We start from the raw sequence: 20,483 nt of genomic DNA on the forward strand, positions 1-20,483 counted from the left end.
GTGGTCCAGTTTAAAGGAACAAAATAATCCAAAGAGGTTAACTAAGTGTGTTTACACGCCCACTTCCTCAATATTTTGTGGTTGAGTGTGTTAGAGTGAAGTGTTTGTGGAGTCAGAGTGTCTGGGTGAAAGTGACATCCTACAGTAATGTGAGTGTGTGTGACATAACGCACAGAGACAGAGGAAAAAGATCTTCACAGCCACGTCTTTGTGTCAGAGACAGTTTGTTTGCCTCATCAGGGACCGAACAACAAATGGATGGGTGGAGGGCAGAGTCCTTGCTTTTATCAACACACACAACAGCTCTGAGCGGCAAAGGCTGTACTGTACTAATGCATCTACCTGAGTGTGCTACAAATCAGAAACTGAGAAAATAACAGAAAATAACACCTCTCTGCAAAAATACATAGATGAATCCATGTGTGTGTACAAAAGAATAAAGCCAAACACTTGTTTATAAGCCTCTATTACATTTTATGGAGAGGTTCAGAAAGACAGAAAAGGGAATGGGTGTTAAAAAAAAAAAGTGCTCAACTTTGTACTTTTTGTGGTAAATTTAATTCAAACTTAAAAGAAAAAGTATTGTAGTTATTTCACATATTTCTACATCAGCAATTTTAGGCCTGTAGACAAGCTTAATAATTAGGCTTCAATTTCTTAACTTTGAAAACTACAGTAGGTTAATGCTACATCTCGTTTAAAAATGTATATAATGACATCACAGTCTCGTGTTTACTTATCAAAGACTGAGAGACTAATCAAGAGGGATTCTGAATTTTAAGCCTCATCTATTTTCTTGATGCAAGTTTCTCACATTATAAGAACTCTTGAGATTCAAGTGTGTGTGTTAGTGTGTGTGTTTCTTTTTACATTCATTCACTAACTCAAAACATTTAATTATATTCACTTGATACTTTCATCATTTCACAATCCAAATCCATCCCTTAGTTCAACTTAATATAAAAAATTGAACTTCAGATTAACATTATGCTGTGATTAAATTTCTATTTGAAACATTTGTCTTCAGTTTTGTGTAGCTTCACCTCTTTTTGTGTGCATGTGTGTGTATGCGTGTGTGTCAGGTCTGTATATGCACACACTAACTCTGTTTTAATGACTCTGGAAGCTGTTTATCAGTGAAGGGTATACAATGCTGTGTTGTCAGTACTGTCCAAAAACACACTGAGACAAAGAACACACACACACACACCCACGCACACACAAACACGTATAGATGGTGACGCTCTTTAAATTGTCCTTCACACAGCTCTCCCTGTGTATCGACTGTGTGTCTTTTTTCTCAGGCTGACGTTATTGTCAAATTGTTTCTCAAACGGGACACAATTGAAAAGGCGGACAGTTGTTCAATGGCTCCAGTTTTACCATTGATTACCAATAGGTACGTCTATTCGTCTGTCGGCTGGAGGACCAGAGAGAAACCCTGCTCTGCACTCATCCACCGCTGCTCTCTTTTATTTCAGCTCACACACACGCACACATACACAGATGCTCATGCACACACACAGACAGGTAGATGTTTGTGTCTGTGCACACACGTCCCCTTTCATTTAAATATTGCCCCCATCCCAACACATTCTATTACCTGATAGAGTATGATACCCACAGATCAATTGAAACCAAGGAGACACCACACACACACACACACACACACACACACACACACACACACACACACACACACACACACACACACACACACACACACACACACACACACACACACACACACACGTAAACACTCACACGTAAACACTCACACACCCACACTTCCACAGCGTGTAGCCCGCAGGCAGATGGTATCTGCAGTAGACGCTTGTTATTCCCAACAACTCTGATATGGAGATCATTAGCACAAGGAAAACAGTAAAAAACATGGAAACACCTGAAGCGTGCAGAGAGATAAAACTTTTTGCTTTAGGAATCAGCATATTAAAGGAGCCATGTGTGATTTCTTTCTGTTTAATATGTTTCTGTTAAATCATTGAACACACATGCTGCAGCCAAAAACTACAGATATGCAGATTTTTTTAAGCAGGTGGAATGTTTTAAAAACTGATAAATAAACACACAAGGTGTTATTCAAAATGTAAATGTGGAGCGTGAATACAAAATCTAAAATTCACAAGATAAAGTATTTGTCGTTATGTTCATCTTGACATGAATTCCCTGGTGGTTCATCAGCGAAAACACTCATAAATCCTCAAACTCATCCAAAAAACAAGTTCATTATATCTAGCATGTTTTTCTTTCAATGTCAGAAAATTCTCAAACTTTTTAGAAAATGTTTAGAAATTATAAACTTGTGCTGAGATGTTATCAGATTAGTTAAAAGAAAGGTTTTTAGCATCAATGTACATCACACCCATCAAAGCATGGGTTCAGATCTGTTCAAACGAAATCAAAAATATATTTGGTTTTATAGTGCCATTAACTTTTTTTTGGAAGTTAAAAGTAAAATCATTGCCGACTTATTCATACTGAGCAAAAAAAGTAGCAGATTGCAGCATATTTAATCATTTTAATGGGATGCACTTGAATGTCTGATTTTGTTTTTCCAGTGGTTTTAGCTTTAGTCATTTCCTTAAAGAGTAAAGACATTTTTTTATTTTGAACACTAAAGTTTAGTTAAAATCTCTCAAGCTAACGTCATCAGAAACAAAATACTCACACTGGTGTGCACATAGGAAGTCACTCTCTATTTCAGAAACATTTGATGCAGACTTTTTGTGCAGAATGTATAAAGTAATTTGATGTGCTGTTGCAATTAAACTTTTTAGACAACAAACCCAAACAAACTTTTGAGCGAGTATTGACACGGACTCAGGAGTGAATTCACACTAAAAGTTAGAGTAACACAAAGAAAAACTGGGGTTGATAAAGAAAGAGGAGTGCAGTTTAGGAGACATGGATGGACATTACTTTTCTCCTTTCTCGTCCCTTTTCTCCTTGGTGGCTCTTTGCAGCGGTGACTAGATTAGAAAAAGGAAGTGTGTGTGAGAAAACAGAGCAAGGGTGATAACGCCTGATACCTTACAAGGCCCATTGTGGCTGTGTATGTGTGTGTGTGAGTGTGTGTGTGTGTGTGTGTGTGTGTGTGTGTGTGTGTTTGTACTTGTACAGAAGCCCTCCCTGCTCTCCTCTGTTCCTCCTCCTGTTTGTGAGGAGCAGACAGTATCTGAGGGAGCGTGCGGTGCTAGATTGATGTGTACCGCCGGCGTGGCCGTTTCTGCTGAGAGCGGCCACACTCCTCTGCCTAATGATGCCACATCCATCCTGGAGCGCCGGGTGCTGCATTGGTAGGTGTGTGTATGCGTGTGTGAAGCTTGTGTGTCCACAAGGCGTCTATCCTGGGGGCTACAACGCAGCACCTTACACAGCCTCTGATCACTCTTTATCTGGCACCGAGCATGTGTGTGTCCATATGTGTGTGTGTGTGTGTGTGTGTGTGTGTGTGTGTGTGTGTGTGTGAAAGTGAAGGGTCCTATGTGCCCATTAATATTAAATATAGATACCCTTGTCAGTGAATTACATCCTTTGATCCCATATCCTCCTCTATCCTCCTCTCAGGGAGGAGAGGTGAGGAGGGAGGAGACACGAGAGGTGAGAGAAGGGAGAGATGGAGTGAGGAGGGGAAAAGAGGAAGGCAGGTGAGGGAGGATGGTAAAAAAGGAAGTGAGGAACGGTTAAAGAGTGGTTGGAGATAGAGTGAGGACGAAGAAGGTAGAGGAGGAGCAGGTGAGGGCATGGTGAGGAGATGAAGAGAGGGAAGGAGGAGTTGGTAAGAAGAGGTAAGGAAGGGAAGGAGAGAAGGGAAAGGAAACAACCTAAGTGAGGGAAAGAAAGGAAACGTGATTGTGAAAAGTATTCTTAGAATGTTTAAGTTTACCAAACTTGGTAAAAGTTACAGGAAAAGTTGCCAAAAAGTAAACAGGTAAAAAAAAGAAGAGAAGGAGAGATTGATGGAGCTGAACCACAAAGGAGGAGCACAAAGCTACAGATTAAAACAATGAGATGGGAATGTGAAGGTGGAGAGAAGGAAAGGAGGGGTGAAATGTGGGGAAAGAGAGACTACAGAGGGGACTAAGGGGTTTAAGGATGAATGAAGGGGGGAGGAGGGGGCAGCTGATTGATTGTGTAGAGTGTTGGAGACTTGAGGAAAGAGGGATGAGGAGAGGGGGAAAGGGAAAAGAAAACAGAGGAGTGAATCCATCACTTGAAGGGAGGAGAAGAAAGGGATGATTCTGGCGTGCATAGATGGAGAACAGAGAAGTAGAAAGGATCAGAGAAAGAGGGGAAGTGGAGAAATGAAGTCAAAAGTGGAATGAGAGCAGACATGAAGCCATGAGGAGACATCGACAGACAGAAGGATTAGTTCGATGAAGATGTAAGAGGGAAGAAGTGATTGAGTGATGACGGATGGAGGAAAAACAACAGAGTGAACGGCAGCAGCTTTGACCTGTCATCTGTCTGTAATGAAGGAGAGAAGGGAGGAAGAGAGGAAAGGAGGAGTGACAGTTTGATTTTCCTAGCCAGGCGTTCATTCCCATATTCCCTGGCAAGCTCTCACCTGATGGAAAGATGGCAGGAAATCAATACTCCATGTGCGTAATGGAGTAATGACTCTGAGTGTATGCGTGTGTATGTGTGTGTGGATAATGATAAGTGTGCGTGTGTGTGTGTGTGTTTGTGTATCTGCCCGATCCCTAAGCAATCACACACAGCTTAAGCCAGTCCCTTGGGGTGGGGGCCACTTTAACTAACAACTTCATTACTGCAGTCACACACACACACACACACACACACACACACACACACACACACACACACACACACACACACACACACACACACACACACACACACACACTAACCAAGCCATGCCTGAACACAAACACTGTTGATCATGAACCAGAGACCTGTCACGATTCACAAATATCAATTGGCGAAAAACTTAACGTAAAGTGCCTTGAGTACCGTATTGTTTGGAATATAAGGCGACCTTGATATAAGATGACCTCTATCTACTTTCGACGATTACTTTTGAATAAACTTTTTGAAGACTTAATCGTCTTGTTTTCAACAATTTGAAGATGTGTTTCCTTAAAACTAAATTAAAATGGAACTGATTTTTTTTTGTTTGTTTGTTTTTTACCATTCATACAATGAAAACATCAATACCCCATGGTTCATTAACTATGGCATGGCCCCTCTTAGTTTAGAAACAACCAGCCTGTAGACTTCATGATGATCTTTGAGCTGGATGACAGCCCTGGTAACAAGCAAACTTTTGATCTGTTTTACAGTAACACACTAACTCTCTTGTCAGTCTCTGAGGAGCAGATGGAGATGGCAGCTCACTAATTTCAGACATCAAACTCTGTGTCAGTATATTCTTGGCCACTTAAAAGTTGTTAAATGTTTCTTGCAATCATCATAAAATTGGCCACATTACTGCCTTGATCATTAGAATATTTGACAATGCGGAAGTGCTAAAATCTGCTGTTTCTCGAGTTTTCACTTGAGGCTGGCTCCAGAAGTACAGGAAGTCACATACACACCGAGCCCCAAAAATTTTTTTTCAAAGCAGAAATTAATCTATTTACAGCCTGGTTCAAAAAACGTCTGTGTGATTTTTTTCTAACTCAGCCACTCAGAGGATATTAAGATCGCAAGCTCACCCAGTCAGAGGCACAGCTCAGGGTCAAGTGACCATTAGCCGCCCTATCTGTATGCGAAGCCCTTGCCACTACCAGTATGGCCGCTATGGCTGATGTGCTTCATTTACCATTGCAGAAACAGACGGGTGACGTCGGGAGGACTACGTCCATGTTTTATACAGTCTATGGTCTCACCGTTCCTTGTCCCCCTGACACTGTAGTTGTGAGTCACAGCAGGATCCAGCCGTGTGGAGTGCAGATAAATTGTCCAAAATCACGTCAGCATTAAAAGTGTAGACCAGGGGTCATCAACTACATTTGCCTGAAATATTTTTGGCAGACACTATGAGAGCCAGATGCTCTTATAGAATAAACAAAGTTAATATCGCATCTTAATTTTTTAATTCCTGTCAAATTTTGTTCCAAGTTTATGTTATTGTTTAGTCAACTTTTATCAATCAATCAACCAACTTTAATTTGTAGAGCCCTTTACAGCACACAAGGTGACCAAAGTGCTTTCTCAAAGAGCCTGGAGTAAAAGGTTGATGAAGAAAATGGCAGCTTGAAAAAAGATTGGACTGAAAAGCATTTATTTACTGTGCCAGCTTTTAGAAATGCTCTACCTGTGTGTCTCATTTGCAACTAAACTGTCACTGTTGCTAAAGAAAATAATCTGAGGAGTCATATTGTGAAAAATCAGAAAAACTTTTCTTTGAAATCTCACCACTCCAATGCGTGTGGACTTATTAACCAAACTTCAACTGTACAACAGAGAGCAACAAGTGCATTTATTTCATCTGATTGAAATTTTTTTACAAAGCAACAGTTTTTTTTCTCCTCACTTGGGTAATTTTCAGTAATATTCTAGATGGGAAGCTTGGAGTTGACCTTTATTGGTGTAGACCCAGCATATGAGACAATCCTACTTCTTCTGATACACCTCAGCAAAACCAAACGATCACAGACTTTTTACTGTTTGTGCAGCTTTACTTCCATAATCACTAGAGACTCAGGGTGAATGTATTTGATATCAGCTTATGGCACTTAAATAATGATATGTTTACATATTTTAAAAATTAACAGTAAGAGAAAATGCTGCCACAGAACCAGAGTTCAGTTACAGAGCTACACACAGTCCATGAGTATCAGCATGGCGTCCCTTTGTGTGTGTGTGTTTATCCTAACAGCACTCGAAGTGTTTCCAGTCTCTGCCAAGTTGTTCTGAGGCTGTGAAAACATTCCCAGTTCTGGGAATGCAATGCCCAGGCACACACACGCCCACACACACACACAAGCGCACACACAAGCATGCAGAGATGCACCTCAATCAACCAATTAGGTCATCAAGGGGATCTCTCATCACAAAAACCGGCTCTCTGCCACGTCCAAATGACGGGGAGCTGACGCACAAACACAGCCGTGTTTCCTCGTCTGGCTCCAAACTCAAGAGATCCTCAGAACACACAGAGACTGGCACACAGACTTACAATCACACTGCCCCCCCCTGTGAAAACACAACCACAAACACACACATGCCCCCTAACTCATTATGGGCCGACTGATCAAAAAGAATGATGCTCCCTGTAACTATCTACCAGAGGAGGATGGAGAGAAAAGAGGAATTTGGACAAAAGGCGGCCCGTTGCGGCTCGGCGGCGGCACAGCCCGGCAGCTCATGGCGGCAGCCCCCTCTGTTTACTAGCAGCTAATTAATTCGCCACATATGCTGAGAACATCTGTCGCTAGTGACCTGCCGGGAGAGCAGAGGACGCACTGCTGCGATGGCCCGCTCCCCCCCATTCTCATTAGCACACACACACACATACAGTTTCACACACACACACACACACAGATATGGATGCAGGTGTGCACTTGTGTGGAGACATGAATTGCTTCACATACACGTAGCTATGTGTGGACACTTGCACAAACTTTGATTTGTTGTTAACTCAGGACTTGTCTTCCAATTATCAGAGATTTAATGATCCCACAATTGATAAAACTCCAATGAACCACTAATTTGGGAAGTAAATTACAATTTTGCTTGGTGTAGTTGTCTACGATATCAATGTTACGTAAAACATATAACCTTATTTTCTGTACAGAGAGATAACTTTACGTGGCATCAAGGTTTTGGCGTCCAGCTCAGCAGCTGCAGCTCAGAAGCTGGTTTCAGGATTTTTCTGTAAGTGCACGTTTTTTGATCAAACACAGGAAGAGTCAACTTTTAATTCCTAAATTAGATCCCTGTTGACTAAACAGTGTGGTTAATGTTTGTATTCTGCATGGGTGTTCATCAAGGTGTGGTCTGTTGAAGGGCAGCCAACTTTCAGAGTTGTCAAAAATCAATCTGATGTGGGCCAATGTTCAGGTAAAGGATAGCCTGAAGGACTTTAATGATTTTTTTTAGTTTTATTAGTTTTAATTTTTGGAATTGATTTACAAGATTTTAATTTAAAAGAAGTAATCGTCAACACAAGTGGATCAAGCCCAATTACGTCCACATGTGTGTGAATGATATTCCTGCTCCCTTTGGTGTTGTATCAAAGTCACCAGTCAACAGCCACCTCCACACCTTTAGGAAAACCAAGCAGACTTTTTTGTCTGCCTCTCTGTCCTTCATGCCGCGCTGTGCCGAAGCCAAACTTGGCGAAACAAAAAAAAAAAAAAAAGTGAAGCCCTGCGAGTGTGTAAACCGCAGCACCAGCAGAAAAACTCTCACCAGCCAATCAGATTCATTAACCTCCACTATCCCACAATCCCCCCAGGGGGACATACAGAGACAAAGACAAACTCTTTCCCCTCTTGTGTCCTGTGTGTCCCCCTCTCTTCCTCCTCTCACACCCCATAACTCCCAACCAGGCTCATAACCCTCCCTCACACAGCCCCCTACGATGAGCTTTAACACAGGGTGGTGATGTGCAGGTCTGACTTACTGCAATAAAATATGAAGGATTAAAAAGCAGAGAGTGTGAGCTGCTTCTTAAGAAGTTGACCCATGCTTGGATTGTGCAGTGTTGGAAGGAGAACTGGCTCTAGCGCTCAACACCTCACCTGTCTGCTAATCTGGTGAAAACTTGATCAAAGCATTTTCTAAGCTCTCACCACCTTTATTTCCACTTCAGGCCTCTAAGACAACCAGCACGCCAACTCCTGCCATAACTCAGTCACCTGACCGCTGAAGAAGTCAACAAGTCAGCCGCTCGGCGCAGCAGCCGACCAAGCATCTAGTCAGTCAGAGAGCCACGCAGCCGGTGAGCCCCCCACCTGTCCCTGCTAATTTGGTGAGGAATCAATTAAGGGTGTGTTTGCTGAGTTCTCCTTGCCTTCAGCTCATCTGCTCCTCTCTAATGCAATTGTCCTGTGTGCTGCGTGCAGAGCGGCATAATAAAGTGATAAGGCTAATCAGGTTGGCTGCTCCTCTCCTCTCCCCATACGCACACTACACTTATTCTATTAGATGTGTAATGAGATTCTGCACTCCATCAACACGATGCCGCGATGTGTGTGTGTGTGTGTGTGTATATGTGTGTGAGGCAAAGTATGAAAGTGTGTGTGTGTGTGTGTGTGTGTGTGTGTGTTTGTGCGCAAGAGCTTCTGTTCTTGCAGAGGAAATTTGCTCCATTTACATTCTATCATTAGCTTGAAACAAATGTGCCCTTGAGCTTAGCGCCCCTGTCTCTCTCGGCTGCAAACACTTTACTTTGGCAGGCGATCATAGCAGCGAGCGCGTGCACTCACAGACGTTCACACACACATGCTCCCGAGTAAGACACTTCAGCTTATAATCGAATACAGAAATACACAAACACACACTTAAATGAAACTAACGGCACGAAGTGTGACTCAAATGAACGTGTAATGCTGCATGTGAGGGTGTGAGATCATTAGCTCGGGAATCATCTTACTTTTCATTATGTAGACAGGCAAACACACACACATACACACACGCACACACCAGCACTCACTTTAACTTCAATCCATTCACTCATGCCTTCATTTATCCATCCATCTAACAACCCAATTTTACCTATCACACTGTCTCACACACACACACACACACACACACACACCCCTTCCAGACAAGTGGAGAGAGTAATGGTGGAGTAGCTGTAGAGGACACGGGGCTCTATGATGTGTAGAACAGTTCTGGTCAATGGGCCAGATAATGAGTTGCCATAAACAGCAGCAGTCTTCCACTGTCCAGCTCAGCTCATTACCGTAGCTAGCATATGTAATCAGTGTGTTGCTGGGGCGTGTCTTAATGTACTCCACTCTGCTGTTTCTCAAAGACAGGCCCAGGCCTACAGGGTGGGTCACAGGAAGGTAAGAACGGATCAGAGGATCATCCTAGGGAAGCATGGGTGATTGGTATTCAAACCTGGCAACACAGGCTGAGAACAAGATTTCCTGTTAATGTAATTTAGACTAAATAAGCTACTGAGGAGTGCATTATGTAATTCAAAATACTCAATTTTGATAGTTAAATGTGCTAAATTTAAGAGAGGAAATGCTGATTTGCACTGTTTTTATCTGCAGCAGTATAGGAAGAACAAGCTCATACATCGCCTCTGTTGTGATTGACTTCATTAACATAAATCAGCTGAAAGACAAAACAACACAGGGTTTGCAGTATATGGGTATTTTGGAGGCCAGAAAGCTGTCACAGAGACATAATTAGAAAACACACACACACACTGCCACACACATACAAACACAATATCAAGCTGTGCACATCCTCATTAACTCCTCGAGTATGATAAAACACGATTCGCTCTCATCCCACCCAAGATTCCATAAAGAGGAGATAGTATTTCAAGCTGCCGACACTAAATCTCTAATTATAACTTTATTTGAAGAAAACAAGGGAGCACTTAATAAGCAAATGAGAGTGATAATAACTTGGAATATGGATTGGACCTAACAGAGTAGATTATAAGGGTGAACCCCGCTGAGACGGAGGGAGAGAGTTGTAAATAATGTGGCAGAATGAGTAAATTATGAGGCTAAATACTCAAAGCTGTAATTATGGTGCTCTTTGAAACCGAGACATGAGTGGCTGCGAGGATGAGCGGATGAAAGAAAGTTAACTGCCTCCCTCATTTGCTGTCATTCACACACGCTCGACACTCCTCTGCAGCTCCGTGCGCCTTTTACTCATTCTCTTTTGGTCTGAGTGTTTTCTTTGACCAGGGTTTAGAGGGAGTTCAGTAAAGTTCATTTTAATGAGGAGATGAAGAGGTAGAAGTTTGTCTTGGTTGTTGCTGTTTGATACTAGCTGGAAATAATCAGAGATCTGGTATGTAGTTAACCAGCTATTCCTCCAGAAATCCTTTCTCTGTTGGCTTTGTCTTTTTGTAATACTTCCTGACTTTCTCCTTTGCTCCCAAGGGTCAAGAATTATAAAAACTGGGGTTGTTGGATGACTTTACCACTTATACATACATCAACTGTACAGTTTTTGGTACTTACTGGAAACCAAATAAATACAGCATTTCAAATATATATCCACTGACGATGGGCTTTAAAACCCTGTATCAGAGACACATGAGTGACATCACAGATACTTCATTTTAGTCTCTACAGAATTACACAGAAATCACAAGTAAGGTCTGTCTGCAGGGCTTGCAGCAGAGACGTAGATCCCTCTGTAAAAGTGGGTGGATACCTGTTCAAGTCACACAGACCCACACCAGAAGTCAGCAGTTTCCTGCTGCTGGATGTGGAGACTGTGGGTTTTTAGGAAGTTACCAAAGTTTAAATTTAACACACTTTCATTGATTTTTACTTTCACTGCATATGTGGTCATCATAAACATTATTTTATGACCCTTTTATAACAGACAGCTGATGTAACACTGTGGAGTCTTCTATACTTTCAGAAGCTCTGTTAATGATTATAATTCATATAGACCATGGATCCTATAGTGTTGATTTATTAGTAGGCGGATCCTGTACCAGTTAGAGTCTGCACAGTTTGCAGATGGAATCCATTGGAAATAACAGCTGAAATTACATTAGACAATCATCCAACACAAAAATGTTACCTCTCGTCATTTTAATATGTTGAAACATTACAGTAAAAACATCTTGGGGCCAACATACAACAGTTCATTGTTTCCTCTTGTCCCTGTGCTTCGTCCTATATCTGCATTAGGGACATCCCCACAATCACCAGAATTACTCATTGGTCTATTCTTAAGCATGTTATTGTGGGCTTGAAATGCTGGTCTCAGCTGTTGCACAGCCACCCCAGCCTCTAACTGGTACCGTAGCTCAATGGCTACAGCCATGATGCTATAATGCTCTACTACCTGGACGTAAACAAGCACAGATGACATTAAGTCTGCTAAGGTTTGGTAGTATGTTGATCTAGGAATTGGAGAAAAAGGTGCCTGTTTTTAGTCTGGAAAAACTAGCATATGATCAATTGATCAGCAGTACGTAACCAGCACAGGTGTATGGACGTAGCTTCAAGAAGGGCTGGTGGTGCTAGCTCTGCCTACCTTAGTCACATGGGGCAAATCATTCATTCATTCATTTTCTGAATCGCTTACCCTGTTCAGGGTTGCAGGTGGCTGGCTCCTATCCCAGCTGTCATTGGGTGAGAGGCGGGGTACACCCTGAACTGGTCGCCAGCCAATCACAGGGCTGACACCGACAGACAACATTGACGCACACACTCACACCTACGGACAATTTTGAGTGGTCAATTAACCTGGTGAGCATGATTTTGGACTGTGGGAGGAAGCCGGAGTACTCGGAGAGAACCCACACATGCACTGGGGGAACATGCAAACTCTACACTGAGAGGCCCACTAGCCGAGGTGGGAATCAAACCGGTGACCTTCTTGCTGTGAGGCTGTAGCGCTAACTGTTGCCGGGGAAAATCAATTTAACTCTATTTACTCACAGACTCATATGCTAAGCTGTGTCAAATAGAGTAAGCTTAGTTCAAGTTGTTTTCTGAGCCATTTCCCCCTTTCAGTTTAGTTGGTTTGTTTGATTTAAAATGTAATCTCATTAAACGACCAGGAAACTAGTTACTACAGAACATCCCTAACCTGTATCCAGCTCAGGTTGGATGTGTCAGATAATTTACTGTTTTTTTCCCAGAGTTTAAAACACACAGGGCATTTCACTGGAAATGTGTATTTAGTTTGACAGGCTGAGAGAAAGTCTGAGACCTCAGAGCCACAACATCATTAAATAATGTCATGTAAGTTAACCCACTGGGCTCTCTGAAAGAAAAGCAATCCTGTTTAATCTTGTGGCACAAATCAGAGCAGTTGTACAATATTTATGAACTGGTGGTACTGTTATGACTTTTCAACCTCAATTTAACACTTGATTCCCAGCTCTCATCATGGGTCCCCTCCCTGTTCATCTATCACACTCTGTTCTTCACTTTCTTTCTGTAACCCGTCTCCTTCCTCTTCGTCTTCTGTCTGTTCCTCCGCTGGTTTGAAATCTCTTTAGATTTGTCTGCAGCTACAGGATCTCAAATTGACTTGTAAAGAGGAGACAAGTATTCACAGAGGGCTCAGCCATTGAGGGTTGATTTCATTTCAGCATTATCAAGGCTGTCTGTTTGCATGTTAAAGAAATGAGCTCGGTGTGCATGCGTACATATGTGTGTGTGTGTGTGTTACTCTGTGCTTTGTGTCTCTGCCATTCAGCCAGCTGTACACATGTCATACAATCTCCCTTTTCTATACATGGTTATATTTGACATATGCTTAACGGGGGCTGGGGGGATCGCTCACTGTGAGGTGAGTCCATGTAGGTGTATGTGTATGTGTGTGTGGGTGTGTGTCCCTGAGCAGCCGCCTGTGCTCCTGTAGCAAACCAATGAAGTGTCTGGGAATGACAGCTTCATTATCTTGCATGAAAGTGGGACAAATGGAGGCTTGTCTCACTATCACTCTGCGTGTAAGTATGGAGAGCGAAAAACAAGAACCTAAACACACACACACACACACACACACACACACACACACACACACACACACACACACACACACACACACACACACACACACACACACACACACACACACACACAGATCCCTTGTATCTCACTCTCTCATATTTTCCTTCTCTCTTGATGTGTGTGTGCTTGTGTGTATGTCAGCAGCTGGGACTGGTAAGCGATGACTGTGTCTAAATGTTGATCACAGGGAGATGCTCTGTTGTTTTGAATTGAGGTGTGTGTGTGTGTGTGTGTGTGTGTGTGTGTGTGTGTGTGTGTGTGTGTGTGTGTGTGTGTGTGTGTGTGTGTGTGTGTGTGTGTGTGTGTTATGGGGGGTTGCTGGCAGATGTCAAACAGTTGAAGCCTCACACAGACGTGCTGACAACTCTCTCAGTAACTGGGCACCTTGGGGGGGCCAGACAGGTGTAGGTGTGTGTGTGTGTGTGTGTGTGTGTGTGTGTGTGTGTGTGTGTGTGTGTGTGTGTGTGTGTGTGTGTGTGTGTGTGTGAAACAGACGTGACCTACCCCCCTCCATCCCATCTGCATCCTGACATCTGACAGGGGGCATCACACCAGGCCAATCCACATGTCCGTGTGTGTGTGTGTGTGTGTGTGAGTGTGTGTGTGTGTGTGTGTGTGTGGTGCTTCATCTCCAACAGAAAGGTAATAGTATGTAAATGACCTCACATATGTCATCTATGAGAAGATGGGGATGAACACACACAAACACACACTCCCACTTCCTGCCCTCAGGGTTGGGGGGGTCTCGGCCCCTGTCTGATTTCTTTGGGTCAGTTTCTCACACTTCTGACAGGGTCACACACCTTTCCTCTCATTATTAACCTGCACTGAAAACGCCACAAAGCCACTGAGTGTACATCAAGGTGTCTGTGAGTGATTTAGAGAAAGGGAGAGGAGATGGAGAAACTAGAGTGTGTGTGGAGAGACAGGTAAAGGGGCTCACCACGCTACATATGAGTGTGTGTGTGTGTGTGTCTCCTTAGGGCATTACCTATCACATTAGTGATACGACAGACTGCCCGGCCTCCTCTCTTATTTCCTGTCAATCAAGCACAGAACATCTCATTCAGCTAACAATAACTCACTCCAAAGAGAAAAAACATCCAATTACAGTTTCAACATGACGCCCCTTATGCTTTAGGACAGTTTAATGTGTGTGTATAGATATATAGATATATATAGATAGATATGAACATTCACTTCCATTTGATAGCCTTTACCCTCATGCCTCCCATCTGCAGTCATTTCCCTGCAGCCATTTCCTGTCCCACATAGACAGATTTTACTTTAACTTGGCTTTAATGAAATGCATAGTGGCCACAAGGGGATGGAGGAATCAAATAGATGCAGTGAATATGTAAGCTCTCACCTGTTCTGGCCTTTTGTACTAACTGCAAACTAAAGCTGTGAAAGAGAAACAATAGATTTAAGCTGATCAGAGTCACAGTCACATACAAACATGCAGCAGAGAGAATAGAAGAGAGAAAGTAAGACAGAAGCGTGTGTGAGTGTGTGTGCACGGGATCTTTCTTTTTGCTCCCATGATTCACAGCCTGCAGTTAAATTTATAGAAAAATTCAATCACAGTTACTGACAGGATTAGTGTGTGTGTGTGTGAGGTGACAGGTGATGAGAGAGCCCTGCACAGTGGTCACTGCTGACACACAATAGGATTATGACCAACATCTACCTGCATGTGTGTGTGAGTGTGTGTATCTATGTGTGTGAGAGTACACGTAAGCAGTGACCAACAGGGGAGGCTCCTGAATGAGAAACTCAGACCACATCTGTCTTTGTTCCCCTCTTCTTTGTCTTAATCTATCACTCCATCTATCTCTGCAGCCATCTGGACCCTCCATCCACCCCCACCCCCACCCCCACTCATCAGCCTTACACACCTTCTCACATATGTACATGTACATATAAATGTTGAGTTCATTGTTTACTTTTAGATGTTGAATTATGTTTTATTTGTGTATTCAACATTTTAGATCAAAATATGGGGAAGTGTAACACCCCTCTTTAATACCTTAATTTTCACTGTATTGCTTTGTGTTGCGAGGATACTAAGGTGTCCATGCCAGAAAATGCAAAGCTCTACAATACGTCATCCTCCAATCCCTTACTCTCTCCATGTACTATTAATATCAGCAGAAATACAGCTCCCACTCAAAGCACCATCATTTAACCATCTTAATGTGTTTGTAGCATTGAGAAAACATGAAGTGTCCTTAAAGTGATCATTTCACATACTTTCAATAAGTTTATTATGTCTTAATATAGCATTATAAAGACAATGACTGCACATGAGCAGTAATGTGTGTGTTTGAATGTGCGTGTGTGTGTGTGTGTCTGGCCCCCCAGGCTCACTCCATCAGCCTCCCCTCACCACCAGCTGTCTCCCCTCATTTACATTCTCTCTCCTCCCACTAATGAAATTAGCCACAAGTTTCCTGAGGTGAGGCAACAAACAAACACACACGCATAGACATATAGACAGAAGTGTGTGTGCACTGCATATGTGTGTGTGTGTGGGTGTGTGTGATTGTGCACAAGATGTTTTGGGTGTGATGTGTTTGTGAGGATTGGCTGGGAAGGTCAATGAGAAGACACAGAAAGATGCAGCTCAGTCTTAAATGTAGAGAAAACTTTTGAAAAAGGGAATTTCCCAACTCTTCTTCCCGACAGTGCTTTATTATGTGTCAAGCTTTGTCCAATACAGCTAAAGATTGTTGTGGTTTTATTAATCTGATCTGTCGTTAAAACCAAGTCACTTTCACAACTTCCTCCTCTTGACAATATTCAGCGCTGTTGCTCGTCTACAGGTAGTCCCATGATAATATTCTGTCACCATCAGAGCAAAAAAAGTATAAATCCGACCCACTATTAAAAATACAGCTCTTGAGGAACCTTGGTTCAATATTTGGAATAACTCTCACTGTTAAAGTGGAGGTTAAATCAATTTGTAGGCTTTGGGTGAATAACTGTAAGTGCACCTGTTAGTTGTAAATACAGTAATTTTCCTCTTTAGCTTTCAGGCCAAAGCCACATTAACAGCTGTAAGGGATCTTATGAATGGCATTAAACTGGTCCATGGACTTGTACTGAAAGTGTTTTTAATCACTCAGCAGACACCACTGGCATTCCTCCGCCCCTCAGTTTCATAGAGTTATCAAGTTATCACTCTTAGGACCTCTCTCTCTACCAAAAGCATACATCTACACAGTCTCTGTATACTCAGCTATGAAAGGTGCGTTGCATGTGCGCTTCGCCATGTCCCACACGTCTCCAAACAAGAAAACAGAGTGCGTCAGTTACAGATCATACTACATGGGTGTATGGAGGCAAAAAGCAGTCATGTTTTCAACTTAATTTAATCGTTTGTTTTCTTTTAATTTATTTCCTAAAATGTGTTTTTTGGATAAAATAAAAGCTCTTTTAAATGTTTAAAATTTAACTGTAAAGTTCTTTCAGTCAAACAGTATAAGATATGAAAAAACACATTTTCAGGGTGAGAGGGGAGTTAAAATAAGGTCAGTTTTGAGTTCTGCTGTCAGCCTAAGATGGCTACACTACAGATAAACTGTTCAAATTTGTTTTGCACCACTTCCACTTTTTCCCCCTTTGTCCTGCAAGTGTTTTTCAAACATGCACCTTTAAAATATAAGGTTATGGTTTTGCTTTTAATAATGTTTGTTATCATCAGGAAGCTTGGGTTGAGTCTCTGAGCGAGGTACAAGACAGCAAATATCAAACCCACAGCCATATGATAAATGGATGTAGTTACTGTGAAGTCACCTGTGTGTTTCTGAAATAGTATCTGTGAATCAGCTGAGTTGTGCCTCTGATAGGGCAGACTTGTGTTCATCATATCTAGTAAAGGCGGGGACACACTACAGGATAATCGGGCTGATTTTTTTCCTGATCTCCCCCTTGTGATCGAAACCAGCATAGGCCTGATTTTCTGGTGTGTGCAAATGACATCATGTGTGATTTTCCTGTAGTGTGGGGTGTGATAAGTTTTGTCCAGTCGGAGCCGCTCCGAAGGCCTCTAATTGATCATACATAATGAACATGTTTGATATTTGAGACTAGAAATCCTGTTGTGTGTGGGACGCTCTGAGAGGAACTGAGCAGGTACAGCGTGTAATTTCGTGTGCCAGAGCAAAGCCAATCAAGACACGAGCTGACTCAGCTGACTGACCGAAAGGAAGTAAGAAATCAATCTGTAAAACTTGTAACAACTTTACTCACCACCAACTTGCATTGTTGTGCATCATTATGTCTAGAGGTAGACCGATATATCGGCCGGCCGATATATTGGGCCGATATTTGGACATTTGTATCTATCGGCCATCGGCCGTATTTTCTTTTAAAAAGCCGATTTTTGATCCGTTGTATAAAATGTCGCAATTTTTGATCAGGCACAAAAAAGATGAGCACCTCAAACTTGTGGAACCACTTGAATACATTACATACTTTTGTTCAAATTATATTAATAAGTTTAAATTTCTTTTCTGACATTTTAAGAAGAGTGTGAATGTTTACTACTGCTTGTTACATTGTGTGTTTACAAAATATTTCATTGTTTTGAAAGCTGAATAAATGTTCAGAGGACTGGACACGACTTGTTGTAATAGATTTCTTTTAGTTGCTCAGAAATTGCCGCGTTTCACAAAAATGTGATAAATATATATTTATTTAACAATCGGCCTGAATATCAAATTGGAAAAATCGGCTATGCATATCGGCATCGGCTGCCCAAATTTGGAAAGCATCGGCATCGGCATCGGCCCCCAAAAAACCCATATCGGTCGACTTCTAATTATGTCTCCACAACTTTTTCTAGAATCATTTTTCATTTTTCAAAATTTAAGAGGCCAAAAACAACCATCATACCTTTTTCCCTGTGTCCATCATGTTTGTTTACACCGAAGTCATGTTTACTATGCGATATGTCCTCCAGAGGCCTCAGTTTAAAGAGATGATAATACACACATTCATTATTATACATTTATGATTTATATTTATCATTACTTATTTATCATTTATGGCAAAAAGTGTGCAGTATGTGAACTAATCCCAATCCAAACCTTAATTTTCCTCAACTCCTAACCATTACCTTAAGAAAGTTTCAAACGTCCCAGTGAGTGACCTCCCCGGCTTTTTCCTCCTTCCTTTTGCTGTCTCCTTTGCCCCTCTCTGCCGATGGTGCTCTGTTTCCTTTTGTTTTGTCCTCCATCACTTTGTCAGCATGTCCCGTCCATCAATACACGACTGTCAGTCATTGGAGCGACAATTGGCAGCTGTCGATACAGTGTAAAGGTCCGCCAGTCTGTAAACAGGCTTCAATTCCTAAAAAGCTATCAGCTGCCAATACATAAACACTCACAAACACAAGCTTGACATGCACAGAAGCACAAAACACACACAGAGATGCACACACAAACACACACACAGGGACACATCTTTCTCTTCCCATCCTCATCACACCTGATCATCGCTGACACAGGAAAATTTGGTTCAGTAGCAACGAGATCAGATCAGATGAGGAAACAAAGAACCACCTTCTGACTATTCAGTGTTTGGCAGAGCAGTCACACACACACACACACACACACACACACACACACACACACACACACACACACACACACACACTCACACACACACAATCCCTATCTTTCAGATAAAGGTCTTTGACACAGACGTGAGTCACTGACACATGGCTCCCTCTACTGGAGACCCTGTAAGACCTTTGACAATGACATTCAGTCCCTGGTTACATCGTAGCACATTAACATTCATTGATTGATTCAATTATCCATCTATTCATTAAACACTCCTCCCTTTCTCCTCTTCTTACTCCATGACTCCATCTCCCCCCCTGGTTTATTTGGAAGAGTAGAAAGTTTGTCTTTGGCATGCTACAGGTTTCTTTAAGCAACAATGAGTGTATCAAATTTACCTGAGAAAAATATACTTTTACTTGAAAAATCAACAATCTAGTGGGCTATGTAAAGTACAGCAACTTACTCTTGGGATTCTTGGAATCAGTTCGTATGGTACTCTTGCAAAGGCATGATCAACGATCCGATCCTGGTATCGGATATTGGTGCCAGTCCAGCCCCTCAAAGCTGAATCAGGTATTGGTGGGAAGGGATCGGTATAGTAACAGTATAAACAGGACACTAAGGCTAAACTACAATTTAGTCTATAAGGTATAAAATTTTACAACCAAACAGCCATTTTTGTAAATTCTGAAGCTTTTTTTAGCCAAAATGCTGTGAAACATTTAAACAGTTATAGTTTCAATAAATGTTAACCTCAGTGATTCCATATGTACTCATTTTTAGTCTATTACTCAAAACATGATCAGTCTTATCCCACAGTAGAGCATGCAGGTTATTATTTAACACTGGTATCGGATCAGGATCAGTATCCTACCCAAAGCCCAAAGGTATTGGTATTGGTATCAGGACCTGAAAAGCTGGATTGGTACATCCTTACTCTGGCAGCATTGCTGTACTAATTTAAAACTCCAGAACAAATCTGTCACAATGTTACAGTAAAATTTTTACATGGACTGCCTCTTATCATTGGTGGGTAACAGATACACAACTAGTGGGTGTATAGAGCATGTAACTTTAAATGAAAGTTTGGGAATAACTATCGATCATATTCCATATCAAAACAGAAGAGTTGGTAGCACATTATGAAATACAAAGACATAATCTCCATGATTTCAACTATTTTACTGTATAGACTTTTGAAACCCATAGCTGGTGGGCTCCATATTGAAAAAAGTTTGAC

The sequence above is a fragment of the Halichoeres trimaculatus genome, unplaced genomic scaffold (genome assembly GCF_033239565.1).
Source record: "Halichoeres trimaculatus isolate MK-OKI-2021-1 unplaced genomic scaffold, fHalTri1.1 fHalTri1_scaffold_3, whole genome shotgun sequence".
In the NCBI taxonomy this organism is placed as follows: domain Eukaryota; kingdom Metazoa; phylum Chordata; class Actinopteri; order Labriformes; family Labridae; genus Halichoeres; species Halichoeres trimaculatus.